This window comes from Nelumbo nucifera, chromosome 5 (assembly GCF_055504915.1).
Source record: "Nelumbo nucifera cultivar China Antique chromosome 5, China Antique-T2T, whole genome shotgun sequence".
Classification (NCBI taxonomy): Eukaryota; Viridiplantae; Streptophyta; class Magnoliopsida; order Proteales; family Nelumbonaceae; genus Nelumbo; species Nelumbo nucifera.
Window position 1 is genome coordinate 20,396,924 of NC_142653.1, and position 18,384 is coordinate 20,415,307.

At 34.5% G+C, this 18,384-nt stretch overlaps 1 pseudogene across 1 annotated transcript; it reads right to left on the reverse strand.

Annotated features, from left to right (window-relative positions):
* Positions 1 to 11,751: 11,751 nt before the first annotated feature.
* LOC104595670 (zinc-finger homeodomain protein 5 pseudogene) lies at positions 11,752 to 13,774 on the reverse strand (annotated as a pseudogene). The gene is made up of 2 exons (XR_016076339.1): positions 13,563 to 13,774; positions 11,752 to 13,277 (listed from the first exon to the last, which is right to left on the reverse strand). The product of XR_016076339.1 is annotated as a zinc-finger homeodomain protein 5 pseudogene (transcript).
* Between the last annotated feature and the right edge of the window lie 4,610 nt (positions 13,775 to 18,384).

Here is an 18,384-nt window from a genome sequence, read left to right on the forward strand (position 1 = left end):
GATAAGGATAAGGGGTAGAGATAATTCAAGAATTCAAGATAATCAAGAATTCAAGAATTCAAGATAATCAAGAACTCAAGAATTCAAGAATTCAAGACAATCAAGACTTCCAGATAATCCAAGACTCCCAAGACTTGTGAATTAGATCCAAGAAGATCCAACGGTGAAGATCCAACCAGAAGAGTTCGATCCTATCAAGACCAAGATCAAGAAGAGTTCGATCCAGCTATGAGATTGAGATGTTTAGATCAACTATAGTTTTCTTTCCTAGTTATTCTATAATTTCCAGATGTACTATAAATACTGCTATTGTTTTCAGTTAATACACACTTCAGATTTTCTATTCAATTCTTGTCACCTTTTCTCTCTCCTCTAGAGATTTTCTCTCTTTCTTGTTTCGCTAGAAACTTGGTTCGCCCGATGCTTGCATAGCCAGCCCGGTTTATCGCTTCCACGCTGCATCACACCTCTCCTGTCATGTGGTGCCTCGATCTCTTATTTCCTCAATGCATTATATTTTCTTTGACGAAGGAACCATTGATGTGGTTAAGGGCTCTTTTGGCTTTATTTATTATAAGTCTGTTGGAACTTTTCTTGCTACTACAGGGGGGAGGTGTTTGGTTCAGAAGGACTAATAGAGGCAGAGAGCTTTGGGCAATATGGAAGGCTTTGTGCTTTGCAAAGGAAAGGGGATTTATGGCCGTGATTATCAATCTCAGATTGCTCTGTCCTAGTTAATTGTCCTAGTTAATGCTTTAACTTTTGCTTCTTTTGGGGATGTTCCTTTTTCTCGTTTATCTTTGCTAGACTAAGTCATCGGTCTTTTCAGGTCTTTTTTGTTTCAAAAGTTAAATATATATGTTGCTAGAACAAGTAATTTGCCTACTCATTCTGTGACGAGCATGGCTAAATGTTATATGGATGATCTTTTGTGGGAAGGTGATCCACCTCCCTGTTTGGACTGTTCTTTGGATGTAATGCTTTCTAATAATAGTAATTTATTTTAGTGATAAAAAAAAAGTTGAGGAACAAGATTGGTCAACCACATATACATTCACAATCTCTGAAAATTCATGTACATCATCTTTTCTTAATAAGGTTGTGTTTGGAAACGATGCAAATGGAGTGTAAATTTCAGTTCAGGGTAAATTTACACTCTGATTCACTTTTGTCTATTATTAGGCAACATTACATTTATGTATTAACAAATGTCAAACCAATGTGTATTTATATTGATAATAAGATGTAAAAGTACATCAATAAAAAAGAAGTAAATTTGCATTCAAGTGGATTTTTGATAAAAAAAAAAGCATATGCTTTATTGGAATTCATGTTTGCATCCATTACAGCTAAAAATCTGTTTGGTAAGAAGATAAATTTATCAGTGCAAAACTAACCCAATTTTACAATTTATATGAATCATTTTACACTCTACAAATTTACATTTACACTTATTTGCATCGTTTTCAAACGCAACCTAATGTATTTAAGTCTTTTGAAACGGTTAATATGTTTGAAAAGAAAAAAAAAAGAAGAAAAGGAAAACAAATTATGTGCTATGTGTATGGATGATGTAGATGTACAACTTCAAGATAGTTGCGACTTATCCACTTAACTTGGGCATGAAAGACGGATTTAATAATGTTAAAACAGAGAGACAGACACAGAAGATGAAATACCCAAATAACTAGACATTTTAATAAAGTTCTGGTCAGTTCTCTCTCACCAATGCCTCCAAACACGTAAGTTTGTAACCCCTAAACAAATTACATATCTTCTGATTTTTTTTAGGTCTTTTAGTTGTTTTTTTTTACATATTTTTGGTGTTATTAAATCAGATCGGTCAACTCTTTGAAATTCTTAATTGATTCGAATGGTGTGTATCATCGTTGATTCATTGGATAGGTTTAAGTTTCATACAAAGGCTAGCTACGCCCCTAGTTCTAGTTGCAACACTATTTTGCGACCCTCCAATCAAGGTTCTAAATATCGATAGGGTGTATTGAGTGGTAACAATATTGTTTTTTATTTAAATTTTTTCAAAACTTGTTCAGAAGACCAGTTTAAGGCTCCTCCACCCTCTGAACCAATTAAAATCCCGATACACTATCTGTAAAAGTGTATCAAGAAACTCGCAATACGATATATATCGATCAAGATATGTCTATACTCCATTAGCTAGGAGTGTTGCAAGAAAATGCTGCGATCAACAATTGATGTAACTCGTGGGCATATTTATCCCATATATTTAAAATCAAGTTATTCACATTAGCTTTTTCGTATTGTTGATAAGACACTGTAGCTTTATCGTCATTGTCACATTTGCCTTGCTTAGCTATTTTGCTAAGGCTCAATTTAGAAGGACTACAGATACAAACAAAATCATGCATTTTTTTTTTTTATTTTGTATGTATTTATACTGTATAAATTTGTATTTGTACTTCTTCCACGGAGGGTAACGTGTTATGCCTTCAATGTATCTAATAAATGCAAGTCCAGAAGCAACTTTGTTTTCAATGCATCTAATGCAAAAAAATAGGAGACTTTTGCCCACCTTCCAGAGATTGCTGGCCGAGTAACATGCTAACCCGGATGGGCTCACTTAGGATCTGTTTGAGAGGGTTGAGCTGAAGGTTCAGTTAAACTAGTCAATCAATTGCTTTGAAGCACAACGGATAAGATATTTACGGAGCCTGAAGCAAACAGCCCTTTAAATGACCAGTGACAATCGATGTGGTTTTTCAGATTTTTCACCAAGCACAGCTTATATAGACTGTCTGTTTAGGGACCACCTTGGAAAGCTAGAAGCCACTGCGCTACTTAGTTGCAGGTGGGGTTCTGTTGCTAATTTTTTTTGAAAGAGGTGCATCTTTTGGAATAATTTTGTAAGATCACCAATAATGTTTCATGGGAGATTGGATTCAGTGTTTATGCAATTTTCACAGCCTTTTATAATTGTGCAGTAAGAATATCTCAATTTATATGTTTTTTTTTTTATATGGGGAGATATTCTCAATACAAGACTGCAAGGAGGTCTCAAGAGGGAATGAGATCTGCTCCTCATGGAGAGATGTCTCACAAGCACATCTACCATGCATTGAAAACATCTTCTGTGAATAATAACTTATAAATATGAAAAATATTCTCAATGCATGGTAAGATATGCATGTGAGGTTAATGTGAAGCGCCTTATGTAAGGAGCAAATCTGGTCTCTTATATTCTGTTTAATTGCTTTTAGGGTTAGTGATTGGCCTTACTGATAGGAACTTTCATGTTCTCTATGTTCTATTTGAATGTCGTATTTCGAGTCTGGTTAAGTGTCCTTGTGTTTTCGATTGTTCTTGTCTTAATATGGGTAGCGCAGTGATATATCTTTTAGTTGCTTTTTTGAAATGAAATTGCCATTTAATTACTCAAAAACCAAATCCTCGATTCGAACAATTTCACTGTTTACTTGTGTGTTTACTGTTGATTGTTCCCCTATCCCATTGTACATGTCAGTTGGGATATGTTACCCACAAAAACGCTACTCATACCCAGCTTCCCACAGTACACGACAGCCGACAGCCGATACATCGGTAACATCTCCTATACCTAGCTATATTTGAAACGTGTTTTTGATGTACGTGTCTTGTGAGAAGATGTGGGTAGCAGATCTGAGCATCATGCAAAAGGTATCCCATCTGTTCTATCCACTTAAGGTGATATCTGTGCATCAGTGCATGCAACCAAACTGACGGTGGCGTAGTTAGTAAGCTCTCTTGTTAGTTGTATCAAAGAATTGCAATTGGAATCAAATCCCCCGTTGCCCTGAGGATTGGGGGTTATGGGGATGGAGTTGGCCCATTGTTTTAAAAATCAGACCGGACCAGATGGTTAGATCAGTCGATCCAGAAACTGGTTTCATTTCACCCTAAAATCAATTTTGATAAAGAATCATTGATTTGGTCAGCGATTAACTGATCCAGGCAGTTAAATGGGCCATCCATTTAAATCAAAATATCGGAATTCAACCCAAAAACCGATCCCATAATAGATCCGTGTCCGATCGGTTTTTTAAAACCTTAATCGGGCCACACCCCATTGTGTAATCCCATATTCCCATGTCCCTCTCTCTCCACCTAAAACCAGAGAACGTTGTGCAACAAGGTATAATGAATAGCAATGGTATATAGGGCAGTCTAGCAAAAAACTTCTGTTGGGGGAAAAGTTAAGAAGCAAATCCATCGAGCAGTGATAGGCACTTAAAGCCAAGAAAGGATTGTTTATGGGGATATGAAAAAAATAATATTATATTCAGAAAAAAGTATTCCATTTAAATGATCAACGGATCAAGACATAATATCCAATATAAACCAAGAGAATATATAATCTAGATAATGATAAAAGTATCTTATGTGCAAGTGGCCAACACCATAATTGAGCACTTGAGCTACATAAAATAGACTCATAGGCTCTGTTTGGTTTCATAAAAAGAGAAAAACAGAAAGCTGAAACACCCTTGGGAATTTTTGCTCAACATTCTATTACTCTCATATTTTACATAAGACCAAAAAAAGAAAAACATTTATACCAGTGGATGCTCGTCTTAATTTTAATGTAGGTCAGAAAAAAATTAAATTTGATTACACTTATTTGCACACATGCAATTATGCAAAACACGTGCCTTTACATTAAATAGTTTTAATGTTAAAAACAAAACCAATATAAAAGGCAAGTTAGGCTTTCGCAAAAGATAATTCCTATATGTCATTGATCCTCCTAAAGGATGTATAATACCTAACACGAATCATTCAATGAGTTAAATATTGAATTAAGTCATTAAATATATTATGAAATCATTGTTAACATGTTTTCAAAACCAAAATGATGATATTCATCTAAAAAGAAAATAACAAGCCCAAAGACTAGCGATACTAAAAGCTCCTTGAATTCCAATAAGTACTCAAAACCAAGCTCTATAGTCTATTCCGACATCCTAAAGTATATCTTATCTGGACCTTTGTAATTGTAATGACATCGGAAAAACCCTAAATTAAAAGAGGTGCAGAAATACAAGGAAATAATTTTACTTTGAAACTTAAGGGGGTAAAAAGGATTATTTACCATGATATAAAAAATGTTTAATGCAATAGCAAATAGTTCTGGTTCATCAAAATATAAAGTTGGTTTAATTATATAGTGATAATTTTATATTCTTGCCAAATGATTTTTTGTCTAAGATATATAAAAACGACTCCCAAGATTGAGATATACCTTTTAACATCCATCAACTTCATTATGCTGTTATTTTAAAGGCATAAATGCATTCTTAGAAAACACTAGAAAAACTGAACCAAAGTATACATTTGTACTGAACCGACATTTAATTTTTTGTTTAAGATAATAGAAAAACCGACGTTTAATTTGCACTCTTCTCAAACGAAACCTTATGAAACCAAAGATAATGGAATTCATCCTTTGTAATTAATTGTCACGTTAAGTTTTAAATTTCTAACTCCACTCACTTTTATAAAAGGCGAGAATGATTTTCATAATACTAGCGGGCATTGAAACAGAATCCTAACAATCTAGCTAGTACTTGATGCCATGGTGTTTAACAATTAGATTAGGGATCCGTTTACTAGGGCGGAAGCTCTAGGTTGCTTTTACTAAGCCGTTTTGAAGAAGCTATTCAAACGAGCTTCACTAGAACGAACAGCTTACGTTGTTTTTTCAGCTTTATGCATAGCGGTGGATTTAAGCCGAGTCAAACTGAATATTTTGCTATTTGAGCTTGACTCGCAGAAATAGTATTATGTTTGAACTTGATTCGAGCTAGAGACATGAGCTCGAGCTTGGTTCAGTTCGAGTTCGACTATAAGTCAAAATTTTTCTAAAAAATAAATATTATACATATAAAAATATTTTTTATTTCACATACAAAAAATTAAGAATAATAAAAATTATTTACTATTATAGATAAAATATTATTATAAATATAATAAAAATTATATATATATATATATATGTATGTATGTATGTATAATAAAATTTATTTATTTATTATACTAGGCTCGATTAGGCTTGCGAGCCTCATGAGCCGAACTCGAATAACTTGTGAGAAGCTTGGCTCATGGCCACCCCTATTCTTGCACATTGAGAATTACTTAACTTTGGTCTTTTCTTCGTTTTTTTTTTTACTAAAAGAATATTATTTATCACCACTATGACAAAAGCATATACCCTAACAGAATGACAGACTATTGAGGCTTTTCAGATTTTTCACCAAACATTGCTTATAACCTATTGATATGTAAGGCCCACCTTGCCAAACTGGAAGTCGCTGCATGAAAACCCTCCCAAATAGGATACCAGATCTACTAGGCACAATATGTTAAATATGTTAAATGAGCACTTGATAAATATTCCAACAATTATTAAAAGTAATTTTTAATCTTTTTCAAAGTGTCAAAAAAAAATTTAAGTGCTCCTTACGTTGTGCCTACCTGATCCAAACTGCCCATCTAGGCGCTATACAACGTGAGCTATGTATGCCACTATGCGGCATACTTGAAAATTGCTGCTCACCATGCTGTGTGTAACGTCTTCACACATGACTGGTTACATAGCATTTTACACACAGTGTGGCGGGTAGCTAGCAGATACGGGCTCTATATGGCATTAATTAACTGTAAAGGTCATCATGGGCCCAGCCCGGACCAGGGCTGAGCTATGCCTGGGTCTACACGGGCCCATTCTCGATTTATAGGTAGAGCCCAAATTCAATTCCTTTCTTTTAAAAAAAAAAATCTTTGAATGAATTTCAATGATCAATATTGCCAATAAAATTGTACGATTTAATTGATAACTTCTTTATTGGCAATGAGCTTAGGGTCGGTTTGCAGTTGGAATTGAAATTGAAATCAAAATCCTCTATAGTCTGTCTGATTCAGAAAAAATATGAGAATGGGAATTGAAATCAGCAAGAATGGGATTTCATTCCCAAGGGAAAGGCAGGGAATGGCCATTCTTTCAAATGAGAAAAATATCATTCCAACAAAAATAGGAATAGAATTTTAATTCCATCTAACCAAACAGTTGGATTTGGAATAGTCCATTCCAATTCTGTTATGACACTTCAGTCCACCCAGGTCATTTGATTTTGGATGAACTTTAAATGGTTATTAATTGCTTTTTCTTTATATATGTGGATGAGATATCGTATCTTATTAAATACAAATTCTTGGAAAAAAATGAAAGAACTTGTGAAGGAAATTACACGAGAAGTATTGTGATTACTTAGGTGCCGTTTGCAGGTCTTTTTTGAAAGATTTGACAGTCAAAAGATGTAATGGAATTTTATAAGAAAACCTTGACAGAATGACAATTAACAGACTGTTTGGTGGGAGGCGCATCTTTTCGCATAAAGATGAGACGAAAAAATGTGAGAAGCTCCATTTTTAGCTTTCCAAAACTTCTTTTTTGAGGTAAAATATTTCAGCGGCTAGATATTCTCCCAACCAAACAAGAAAAGATGAATGTACAGGCTGCCGAACTTCTAAACAGCCAATAACCCATGCAGAAAGATGCACCAAACAGGACATTATTCTTAAGGGAATGTAACATGCCATCTGTAACATTATAATTAGTAAAAGCTTCCCAAGTTGTTATGATTCAGAAAAAGCAACTAGACCGATGATGATCACGCAAAGTGGCCTCTTAAAGTGAAGAATTACAGGTTTTGTAGTGGAGATATGAGATGCCTATGTTGAGTCTTCACATTCAGTACTCAGTACTCATTAAAATTGAAGGTTATTATTGTAGAAAAGCCCATTAATTCCATATTCAATTACAAGACAGAGTTCCTTCTAATTCAACCTTTGGAATGATTCTTTGCTTGGCTTCTTAAAGCCAGCATAGCTTCAATTCTAAGTCTCAATTAGCTGTATTATATGCTATTTTTGCAAGAAAAAAAAAACTGTATTATTTACTATTTTGATATATATAAAAGGAAACCAGAAGAATGCAACAATATGATAATGGGTTCTCTACAATAGGCATGCTGATGAATGATGATCATCCTGCTAACATTTCTAAAGATAAACATTCAAAAATCAAAATAGAATGGAACAAATAGAAAAAAAAATCTATATATAATTATACATATAACAAGGGATTTTTTTTTTGTCTTTATGTTGATCAAGAGTAGAAGAGATAAAATGGACGAAGGAATTGCAATAGATGCTTGAATAGTGCACAAACTATGAATGTAGATGTTTTGCTTTCTGAGGGAATAATATATTACTCAGACCTGTCAAGGTTGCATGTGTATTATGCGCTAGAGTTGTATTACTTATACCCTGACAGAGAGCTTTGACCGGTTTTCTTGTCTGGTTGCAGAAGATATATGCACCGCTGTTTGTCTGTTTTGGTGATAGTTTCAACAAAGAGAGGTGAGTCCCACCTCATACGAAGACAAATATAAGTATAAAAACTACTGCAGAAATATCTTATTTAGGGAATTTTAACTTCTGTAGAACCTTATAGGCGCTCTCTCTCGCTCTGCTCTCTTTCTATATATGTATTTAATTCTTAATCCAACCCAGATAATGAAATTCTTAACACGCTCTTAGAGACGAAGGACGGAGATAGAGTTGAACCAAATCACCACCATTGACCTTGAAATCGATGTGGAGGTGAAGAAAGGTGCAACCAAAGTAATACTTCTACTTTAAACTTAAAGACATGAAGAGGATGATCAATGGAAGTCCTATTTTCAGAAATTGGAATAACTGTAAAGAGTGGTTTCTTTTTTGGGTGGATGAGAATGCGACAAGAGTTAAAGAATATGATATGACCACTAAGATCAGGGGGCTGACCCACTCCCCACGCATCATTACTAAGAAACCTTTCCAGTTCTAGGTCTTTTCCAACACAATCAGACTAATTAAGACTAATCTTAACATCCATCATAATGGGTCTTTTCAATCCATTTTAGCTAGAACTTCCAAACCTTCTTTCCATGAGACAAGATGTCGTGCCAACAAAACATGTTCAAACACCCTATCAATTTGATCTGATACCGCACATCAAACTATAGAATTGAGGCCACCATAAAAGTAGAACCTATCATGCAGCATGGGATGTGCGATGTCAAATGATGTTGATAGAGTGTTGAAAATGTTTTGTTGGCATAAAATCTGGACTCTATTTTTTCCACTTCCTTCTCCATGAGTTTGGATGAGAGGGAAAACAATTTTCTTCCTTCTTTTTAGTTTCTTTCCTTTTCACTAATTAAGCAAGGGGTACATAACTACATATACAAACTATATAAGAAAAGCTGTACATATACAAACAATAATCGTTTCCAAGGGTATATATGGGAGCTAATTATGGAAGATGGTTATTTTTAACTTGACTTTTCCCAAAATCCTGCTTGTTTTAATGAATTGGATATTTTCATTTTATGGAGGAACAAATGTTTAAGGTTAACTAAAAATGTGAAAATGGTTTGTGAAACACCAATATTGGTTTAAAATATCGAATATCATAGCTCCAGTTAAGTGTCAAAGGTACTTCACAGCTGCATTATGGTACTCTATTTCCACTATATATATTGCACAGCATTGATTTTATTGTAGATTTTTTCTAACTAAATGGTTTAAATTCCAAAAACCTCAATTTTGTAAAAATGAAAAAAAAAACTACACCAATTTTAGATAAAATCCTTCTTTTTACTTGTACAAAACCTCAACTAATGAGACAAAATCCACTCAACTATTTAATATGTAACTCCATAAGTTTTGGAACAGTTCTCCCCTACTGAAACTAGGGATTCATTAATATGAAGAAAAGATTTCAATTTAAAAATCTTCTTAAGCTCGGGGTATTTATTATTAGGAAAATAATAATAATAATAATAATATATTAGAGATAAAATAGTCACTGCAGCTCGATAGTATATATATATATATATTCATCATTCACAAAAAAAAAATAAAAGAGAGAGAGAAAAAAGAGGACAAGTTGAGAACTTAATTAATTTTCAAATTTTTAGAATATTTTTATTAGTTCAGCCGTTACCAAACATTACTGTATGTCTCCAATTCTAGGTAAAAGTAGTAAAAACTAAATTGCTTTGATGTTATTTTTGTTTTCCTAAATTACTTTTCTTGTCATTTTGCTTGCATGATCTTGATTTGTAGGGATTAGAGGATATTATATTGATTTGTAGAAGATGGTCAGAAGAAAAAAAAAAGTACATGCAGTAAGTGGAGAGTGGAACTATGAGCATCCGCAGCTGCATCACCCAGCCAATAGATGAAGATGTCAAAGCATGCATGGAGACAAGACACAGGTTCATGGTTTGGTTTAGTTTAATTACTTTTCTCGTTTTCAAAACAAACAAAAAAATTGTTTCCGCGTAAAAAAAAAAAACACTTGGAAGCAAGAGCAAATGAGCAAAGACATAACAAAAGGCTGCCATCAACTGAAGCAAGATAAGGAAAAGGATATGGAAAGAAAAAGAAAAATATTCCTTCCCGAGTTCACCCCTTTTCCACGTTTGTGTTTCATGTGATCCTTGCTGCATGTGTTGAGTAAATAAGTACTTCTCTCTTTCTTAATTAAAAACAAACAAACAAATCCAGAGAAAGGAACCAAAAGGTTGAAAAAGTCTTCTATTCTACTCAATTTTCGACTGAAAAATAAATCCAAAATTAAAAATCTTCTCCAGTCCGGTCTCCAAATGAAAGCAATTCCAGTTCTAGCGTCATATTTAAGGGGAAAAAAAAGAGAGTAATTTTTAGAAGTGCGTATAATACAATATGATATCTAGTATCTAGTCTAGAGTAAAAGCAAAATGGACTGTTTTGGGCCATAATTAATTTGGGGCTGGTCCACAGCATCTAAGCCGGGCCAAACGTGACTCAACATTGGCATTGCAGGTTCCCGAAGCCCGAGGCATGTTACTTATAGAGGACCAGCTGTGCTGTGACTACTGCGAGTGTAAAATGTAAATAATAGCTCGCTCCTCCCTACCTGCACCTGCAGGCTGCAGCCACGATTTACTAATATATTCGCTCCTTCATCGAAGCCTAATGAAGGCCTTATTCATTCTATGAATAGAATAGTTATGGCATTTCCACTTCTGACTTCTGAAATCAACTAACTCATTAACTTACCACCTTATTATAATCTTAATTAATACTTGTCTTGTCGGTAAAACCAAAATTAACCCAACGCAAATGATAATGAAAATTGAAACAAGGCAAACTTCCTTTTGTACCACTCAATAAAATTATATATCCTGGCTCATTGGACGATACAAGAAAAACCAAAAAGTAAGAAAAAAAAAACAGCACGTCAAACTCATACGTTGCCTTGGCCTCCATGCACCTTATTGACAATACGTACAATTTTACAAAGCACAAGCTGCAACTATACAGACAGAGATTTATTTAATTAGTTAGTTGCCGATTGCCATACCATTACTGTGGTAGCATCGTGGCAAAACCCTTAATAATATATTCATTGTTTTCTAACAAGAAATTAAGAAGCTAAACGATGAATAACCTTGCCATGTCTAAGAAGCCGCAAAGTTTGAACAGATTGTAGAGAGAGAGAGAAAGAGAGAGAGATTGTTGGATGTCAGGTCATCGAAGGTGAGATGGGATTCACAGAAGCAAAAGTTTTACAACCCTTCACACCTCTAAAATAACCAGTCCACCAGCATCACTAGAGATGAAGAAAAAGAAATAGACACGAGATGGACTTTCAGATTTCAGTGTTTTTCTTACTATCAAGAGTGTAAGCTAAAACAATTGGAAGAGAGAAATGGCGAGATAAATATATGGTTCAACATATATATAAATCAAAATAAAAAAAAAAAAAATACAAGTCGATGCTGATAAGAAAGGTGTGCTCTCTCTCCCTCTCTCTCTCTCTGCATACATCCGTCTATCTATCTATGATGCTAGTGATCGCCTATCTATCTATCTACCTACCCATGTGTGTAAATCCTAAACTGATGCATTTCGTCTTACAGTTGCTTCTTCTTCATGGAGTGCTTATTGTTGTGCATCCAAACCTTGAGGACCTGCCTCTTAACACCGACCTCAGCACAAAACTGCTGGACTTCCGGTTCATCTTGCTTCTGGATTTTCCACCCAATCTTCTCGGCGAACTCCAACATCCTGTCTTTCTGCTCTTGCGTGAATTTCGTCCGAAACCTCTTTTTTGATAGCGACAATGGTTGCGGAGGCTGTGTTGCTCCCCCAGGTGCACTGGACTGGTACGCATTGAGGTCCTCGCTTGACGATTCAGTTGCTCCGCCACCAATTCCACCACCGCCTCCGAAGGCCATCATCATCATGGGAGGAATTGATCCCGGTGACGGACTGGTAGGTAACCCGAGTTGGAATTTTTGGTGTTGTTGAAGAGGTGGAGGAGGTAGTTGGGGTTGGGGAGGTGGGATCCTACTTCTGCTGCCGTCGTAGTTCTTGTTATGGTAGTAATAACAATTCGCCCCCGATTGGGACTCCCCCTCCATCTCTTTCCGGTGGAAGTTCCTGTGACAGTCGCATGCGGCGCATTTTAGGGCCTCTGGGGTCCCTTCCTCGCCGCTCGGCATGAATTCGCCGCAGCCATCGACAACATGTCCGCCAATGCTTGCCGCATGGTTCTTGAGGCATTCTCGATATCGAACAGCAGTAGCAGTACTTTTGGTAGTTGTTGATATAGTGGCCGTTGTTGGAGGAGGAGGAAGAGGAGGGGGCGGTGGTGTTGTCCTTGCTGAGTTGGATCCACCTGCAACTGGTGCACTTGTTGCACCACTAACTGCAATTGCGACCGGAACTGGATCTGAATCTGCTGGGTCTGGATTTCTTCCATGCCCTTGTGGTTGATGGAGACGGTGGTGATGATGTTGTTGAAGATGATCTAGGGTTTGAGTTTGAGACGGGTTAAGGATCGCTGTCCCGTTCCCAGTCCCATCTCTTCTTCTTTCTCCTCCTACCAGTCCTGTTGAAATAACTGGATGAGAGGAGACCTTTGAGGATGATTCCCGAATGGGAGGATTATAACCCAAAGAACTTGGCATTCCTCTCTCTTTGTCCTGCCCTCTCAAATCCATTAAATCTACAGTAAACCCAATTTCTTTCTCCCTTAATTTTCTTTTATAAAAAGATCTTTGCTTTTTTTGCTCTCTCTGATTCTACCATCGTCTTCATGCATCCGGCTCAACCCATTGATCCTTTATCTTCCGCACGCAAGCTCATCTAATCTCCCACAGAAACTAATCAAACAGATAATCAACCAAATAAACTAGTTATATTTCTTCTCTTCCTAAACTTTTGGGTTAATTTTGGCTTTGTGGATGCTAAATCCACCAACCCATTTCGCTAACTCAACCCCTTTCCCAAGAAGTAAGCAAGTAATCGAGCAGTTGGTAGCTAGAGATGGGGAGAGATGCCTTCAGAGAGATTAAAAAAAGAAAATGAAACACCTTAACTCAAACAGGAGAACAAAGCTCAAATTGGGCCCTACTAATTAATTTAATTTACACGTAAAGCAGCCTTACCTCACTAATAAGTTATAATATCCACAGTCGAGATTTGAGAAAGAAAGGAAGGGTGAGAGGAGTTGTAAGTGAAAACCCACCCTAGCCATCAAAAGCCATAAACATCTCCTGAGTTGCATTTATGCAGGCATCGCGCAAATTACCAAGAGAGAGAGAGAGAGAGAGGAATTTGCTTGGTGCTTCCTACCGCCCGTCTAAATCCAACAAGCAACAGGTTGGTTGCTTGTGATGGACAGGAAATAAGACTGTGCGAGACTGACTAGATTAAGCGGGGGTTCTCTGCAAAACCACCGACAAGGTCATGTTCATCCTTTCCCCACGCCCTGCAAGCTGGTCCCATCCCTAATTATTGCGCTTGTATTTGTTATCTTGTGAACACACTAGTATCGCTTTAACATACCCTAAGGGAGAGGTGATGCGACGTTGCTTTGCTTGCCTGGAATCCTCCCCACAATCATAAATCCTCAATTAAGCAGATACATTGCGTCAAATGCAATAACCACCATTAAAGATTAAACACACTGAATGAGCTCTCTCTAAGTCTAACCCAGCCCAACCCAACCGAAAGAAAAGATGCAAAGGCAGAAACTGAGAGCGAGAGAGAGAGGAAAAAAGAAAAGAACAAAGAGAGGTCGGCCGTAGAAGCAAGTAAAGGTAAAAATGTTTGGTCCACACTCCACAGCACATTACTTGTCCTGTTGGTGTGTGTCAGTCTCTCTTTCTCTCCCCCTCTTTGACACACACACACACGGACACGGTCTCCCTTCTCTCTCCCTCTCTCTATACTCAAGGCTAATGTGCGCCTGCTGCACCTCCTACAAATCCATACCCACTCTTTACTTAAACATAGCTTTTCCTTGCTTCCCTTCACTAGTGCAATTGATGCCTTCCCCATCTACCCAAGCTGCTTCTCATTTCTCTTTCTGTCACGTTCGAAAACCAAAACCATTGTTGCCACAGAAGCATCGATCCCTCTATCTCTCTTTCCCTGTCCATTTATGTGCTTTGGTACCTCTTTGCTGGAGTAAGTGGTGTTGCGGAGTGGATGGGCCAACAGAAAGCGTAAGGTGTGTGCAGGAGAGAGTGAATCCAACAGCCTTCTTTTATGTGGGCACTGTACTAATTGACTGTCTCTCTCATCTTCTCCCCTTGGTTCTCCCTCTCTCTCTCTCTCTCTATCACGATTGGACAAGTACAATTAGCCACCTGGCAGACATACTCATACACCTCCTCATCCATTTGATGCATCTTATTCAAATCCAATTCGGTACATATTTGTCCCTGTAAGACTCCTGATTCATGTCTTTTCATGAACCTAACGCAAACTATTCAAAATGTCCAAATGCATCTTTCTTAGAAACTTGCCCATTATAAAATTACTCACTTTCTTTTTTTTTTATTTCTCTTTGTGTTCTTAAGCTGTTCACCAAAGACGGCAAGCCTGTCAATTCAAGAGTTTGTTTTCCTGGAAAATCGGGAAACAAAACGGTAATCAAAATCCCTGGTGGATTTTATTTTATTAGTAATTACTCATAAAATATCGATTTATATTATACAGCAGGAGATTAGGAGAATCGAACCCGTGAGCTATTGATATTTAATCTTAACTTTTAGCTTCTTTAATATAATTGTGTACTGTGTTACAAAGCTAAACTGAAACTGAAAAGCACCTCCCTTTTCGGTACAAGTTCCGAGTGATTAAACAAATTAATTAATTAAAGATTAAAAGGATTATTATAAGGATTAAGGAAGCCGCTTTTAAGTTTTATCATCATCTTCTTAGTTCTTGCTCAGCCATAACCATAAGCCAAGTAGCCAACCCCCTTCCACACCCATAGTTAATGTTCTGACTTCTAATAGATTTTTTACTTTATTTTTTAAATTTGTCTGAAAAATAATATATAAGAGTGGGCCGAGCTAATACGTTAAGATAGAGCCGGGTCTGTTGGTGTACGTGGCAAAAGCCCATCTACGAATATGAAGCTTCTAGGCTTTCTGCTTTTCTTTTAATGTCCGTGCCAAATTAGGGAAGTCAGTCCCAAGCTGTTCGCCTGTTCACTCAATGAGTTGTCATGTACCATCTACACTTTAGACTTATTCACGGGCCGGGCTGGGCCGGACTTTGCTTCTTTATTAAAACAGAATGTCCACTTGTTCAGGCCTGAATCCAAGTTTAGACCAACCATCGGTCCTACATTTTGATTTTTGAATCCAAAAAAGTTTTAAAACAAATTTTATTACATATAAATACTAATATATATTTATTATATACAATATTATTAGATCGAACTTATTTACAAAATTCCGAATCCAAAATGAAAATAAATAAATAATCGTTGATGGTCATCAACATCCCCATCTTAGTTAGTTAATAAATAGATGAATTAGTGATAATATTATTTATTAATATTTTTGAAATTAACTAAGAGAGCGTACGAATTCATGTGGCTTCCATAATCCATAGTTCTATCTATGTGGTCTAGTGTATGGTACTTTGTCTTTTCAAAAACGCACGTGCACAGGGATCGCCCCCATCTCCAATTAATTAAGTGGATTTGTAATATTCTGTGTGGGTGGATGGATGATTGTCGTTTCGGATTCGGACCACTTCAAAGAGTTAAGCACGTAGGTTTGGCATTTAAAATCACTCTGTTGATACACCATTGACACACAACAGTACATCAATAATGGAGACCAAAGAGACACTTGAAAAATTGCAAGAGAAATTTGAAAAGCTTCAAGGATGGGAAAAAAGGGTGCTGATGATCTCTTTAGACGGATAAGAAGGTGCCCACAGCAGTAGAAAAGTAGAAAGGGAAAGAAACAAGGTTGGGCCCTCGAAAATTTGAAAAGCCTTTGTACGTCCATTAGAATATTTAAAAGCTTCTTACATGTAAAATTAGTCAAGACCCCTGCCGATGCAGGAACATTTTTTTATGTGAAAATGAACAGGATTTATTGGAGAACTATCTTAATTTTATTAATTGTTTGTATCAATTTATGTTATGTATCTTTTTTTTTTTCATTTCATACTTCTTCCTTTCCTTTAATAATAATCATAAAATTCATCATGACTATTTTAATATTTCTCTTAAAGTTATGCTAACTTTTCAAGACATACAAAGTGCCCCTAGTCATTGAGTTTTATTGTCCAAAACTCACCTTCTCGTAAGATTTCTATTTGATCACTGTTAGTGACCATTAATAAAAGATGTCAATATAAGCATTTAAGTATTTTACATGATCAAACTATATTTGAATGGCTGATCAAGCTTATTAAATATTTTTATCACAAAATTACCCTTGACCTAAGCTCGGGCCTACACTAGGCTTGCAAATTTTAAGGCTGGAATATTTAATAAGGTTAACCAACCATTTCAAGGATAATCTAATATATATATATATATATATATATATATATATATATATATATATATATATATATATATATATATATATATATATATATATAATATAAATGATTTCAGGCTAATGCCTCCCCCAGTCAAACATGTGGCTCTCCTCCATTCAGACGCCTGTCATTCTTTAGTGGTAGTCTAAGAAAAAAGCCCACTAACATGAGAAATGGGAAGCTCCCACTTTCAATCATTTCCTAAAAAAAAAGAAACTTTGCTATTAATTATTGTTAACTACTAAACTAATTAATTAATTCCAGCTATTTATTACTAATAATAATCTACTTCTAATTAATTAAGTACAATTATTAATTACTAATAATAATTATTTTTAATTTCTAATTAATTACTATTAACAACTTCTAACTAATTAATTCCAGCTATTAATTACTAAAAATATTTAATTACTTAAAATAATTACTTTTGATAATTACTGCTATTACTTAATTGTCGATAATAATTAATTAGTGATAATATTGCTCATTATTAATTAGAAAAATAATTTCTTATAATAATCGCTGCTAATATTTAATTACTAATAATTTATTACTAACAATATTGCTCATTATTAATTTGAAATGATAATTAATAAATATTTTCATAATGGTAATTAATAATTCAGAAATAATCATTTTATATTTATATAAACCAATATTAATTATTTTGAAAATAAAAGTTTAATGTTAATTATTTATATTATAATTATTATCAGAAATTATAATTCATACATTTAAATAAAATAAATAATTATATTATTATTATCAATAATTATAATTAATTATTACTAATACTAATGATGATAATTATTACTATGGAATGATAATTAATAAGTATTTCGATAATGTTAATTATTAATTGGGATATAATCATTTTATATTAATATTAAAATTCATATTAATTATTTTATAAATATATAATTAGTGTTACTTATTTATAATTAATACTATTTTTATTCCCCAATAAATACTTCATTTAGTGAAAGTTAAATTACAAAACATTCAATTATTCAATATTGTTAAACTTAAAGAATTATAAAAGAAAATATTATTTTATGAATTAACTAAAAATCGTAATTATAACAAATTAATTACCTAATAAAAATAAAAATAAAATATTAATAATAATATAATAGTAGTAATAATAATAATACTTTAATACTACTGATTTATTAATTATTAATCTATTAATAATACTGATTATTATTAAAAAATGTTAATAGAAAATTTTAATTATTTAAAATTATTTGCTGAAATTATCCATTTTAATTTGGACATATAATTGATTATTAATTTAATTTCTTAAATTATTATTTACTGGATAATTTTAATTACTCTTTGATTAATGACCTTATTTTTGAATAATTGGTTTTTTATGTTCAATAATTGTTTTTGCAAAAATCCAAATAA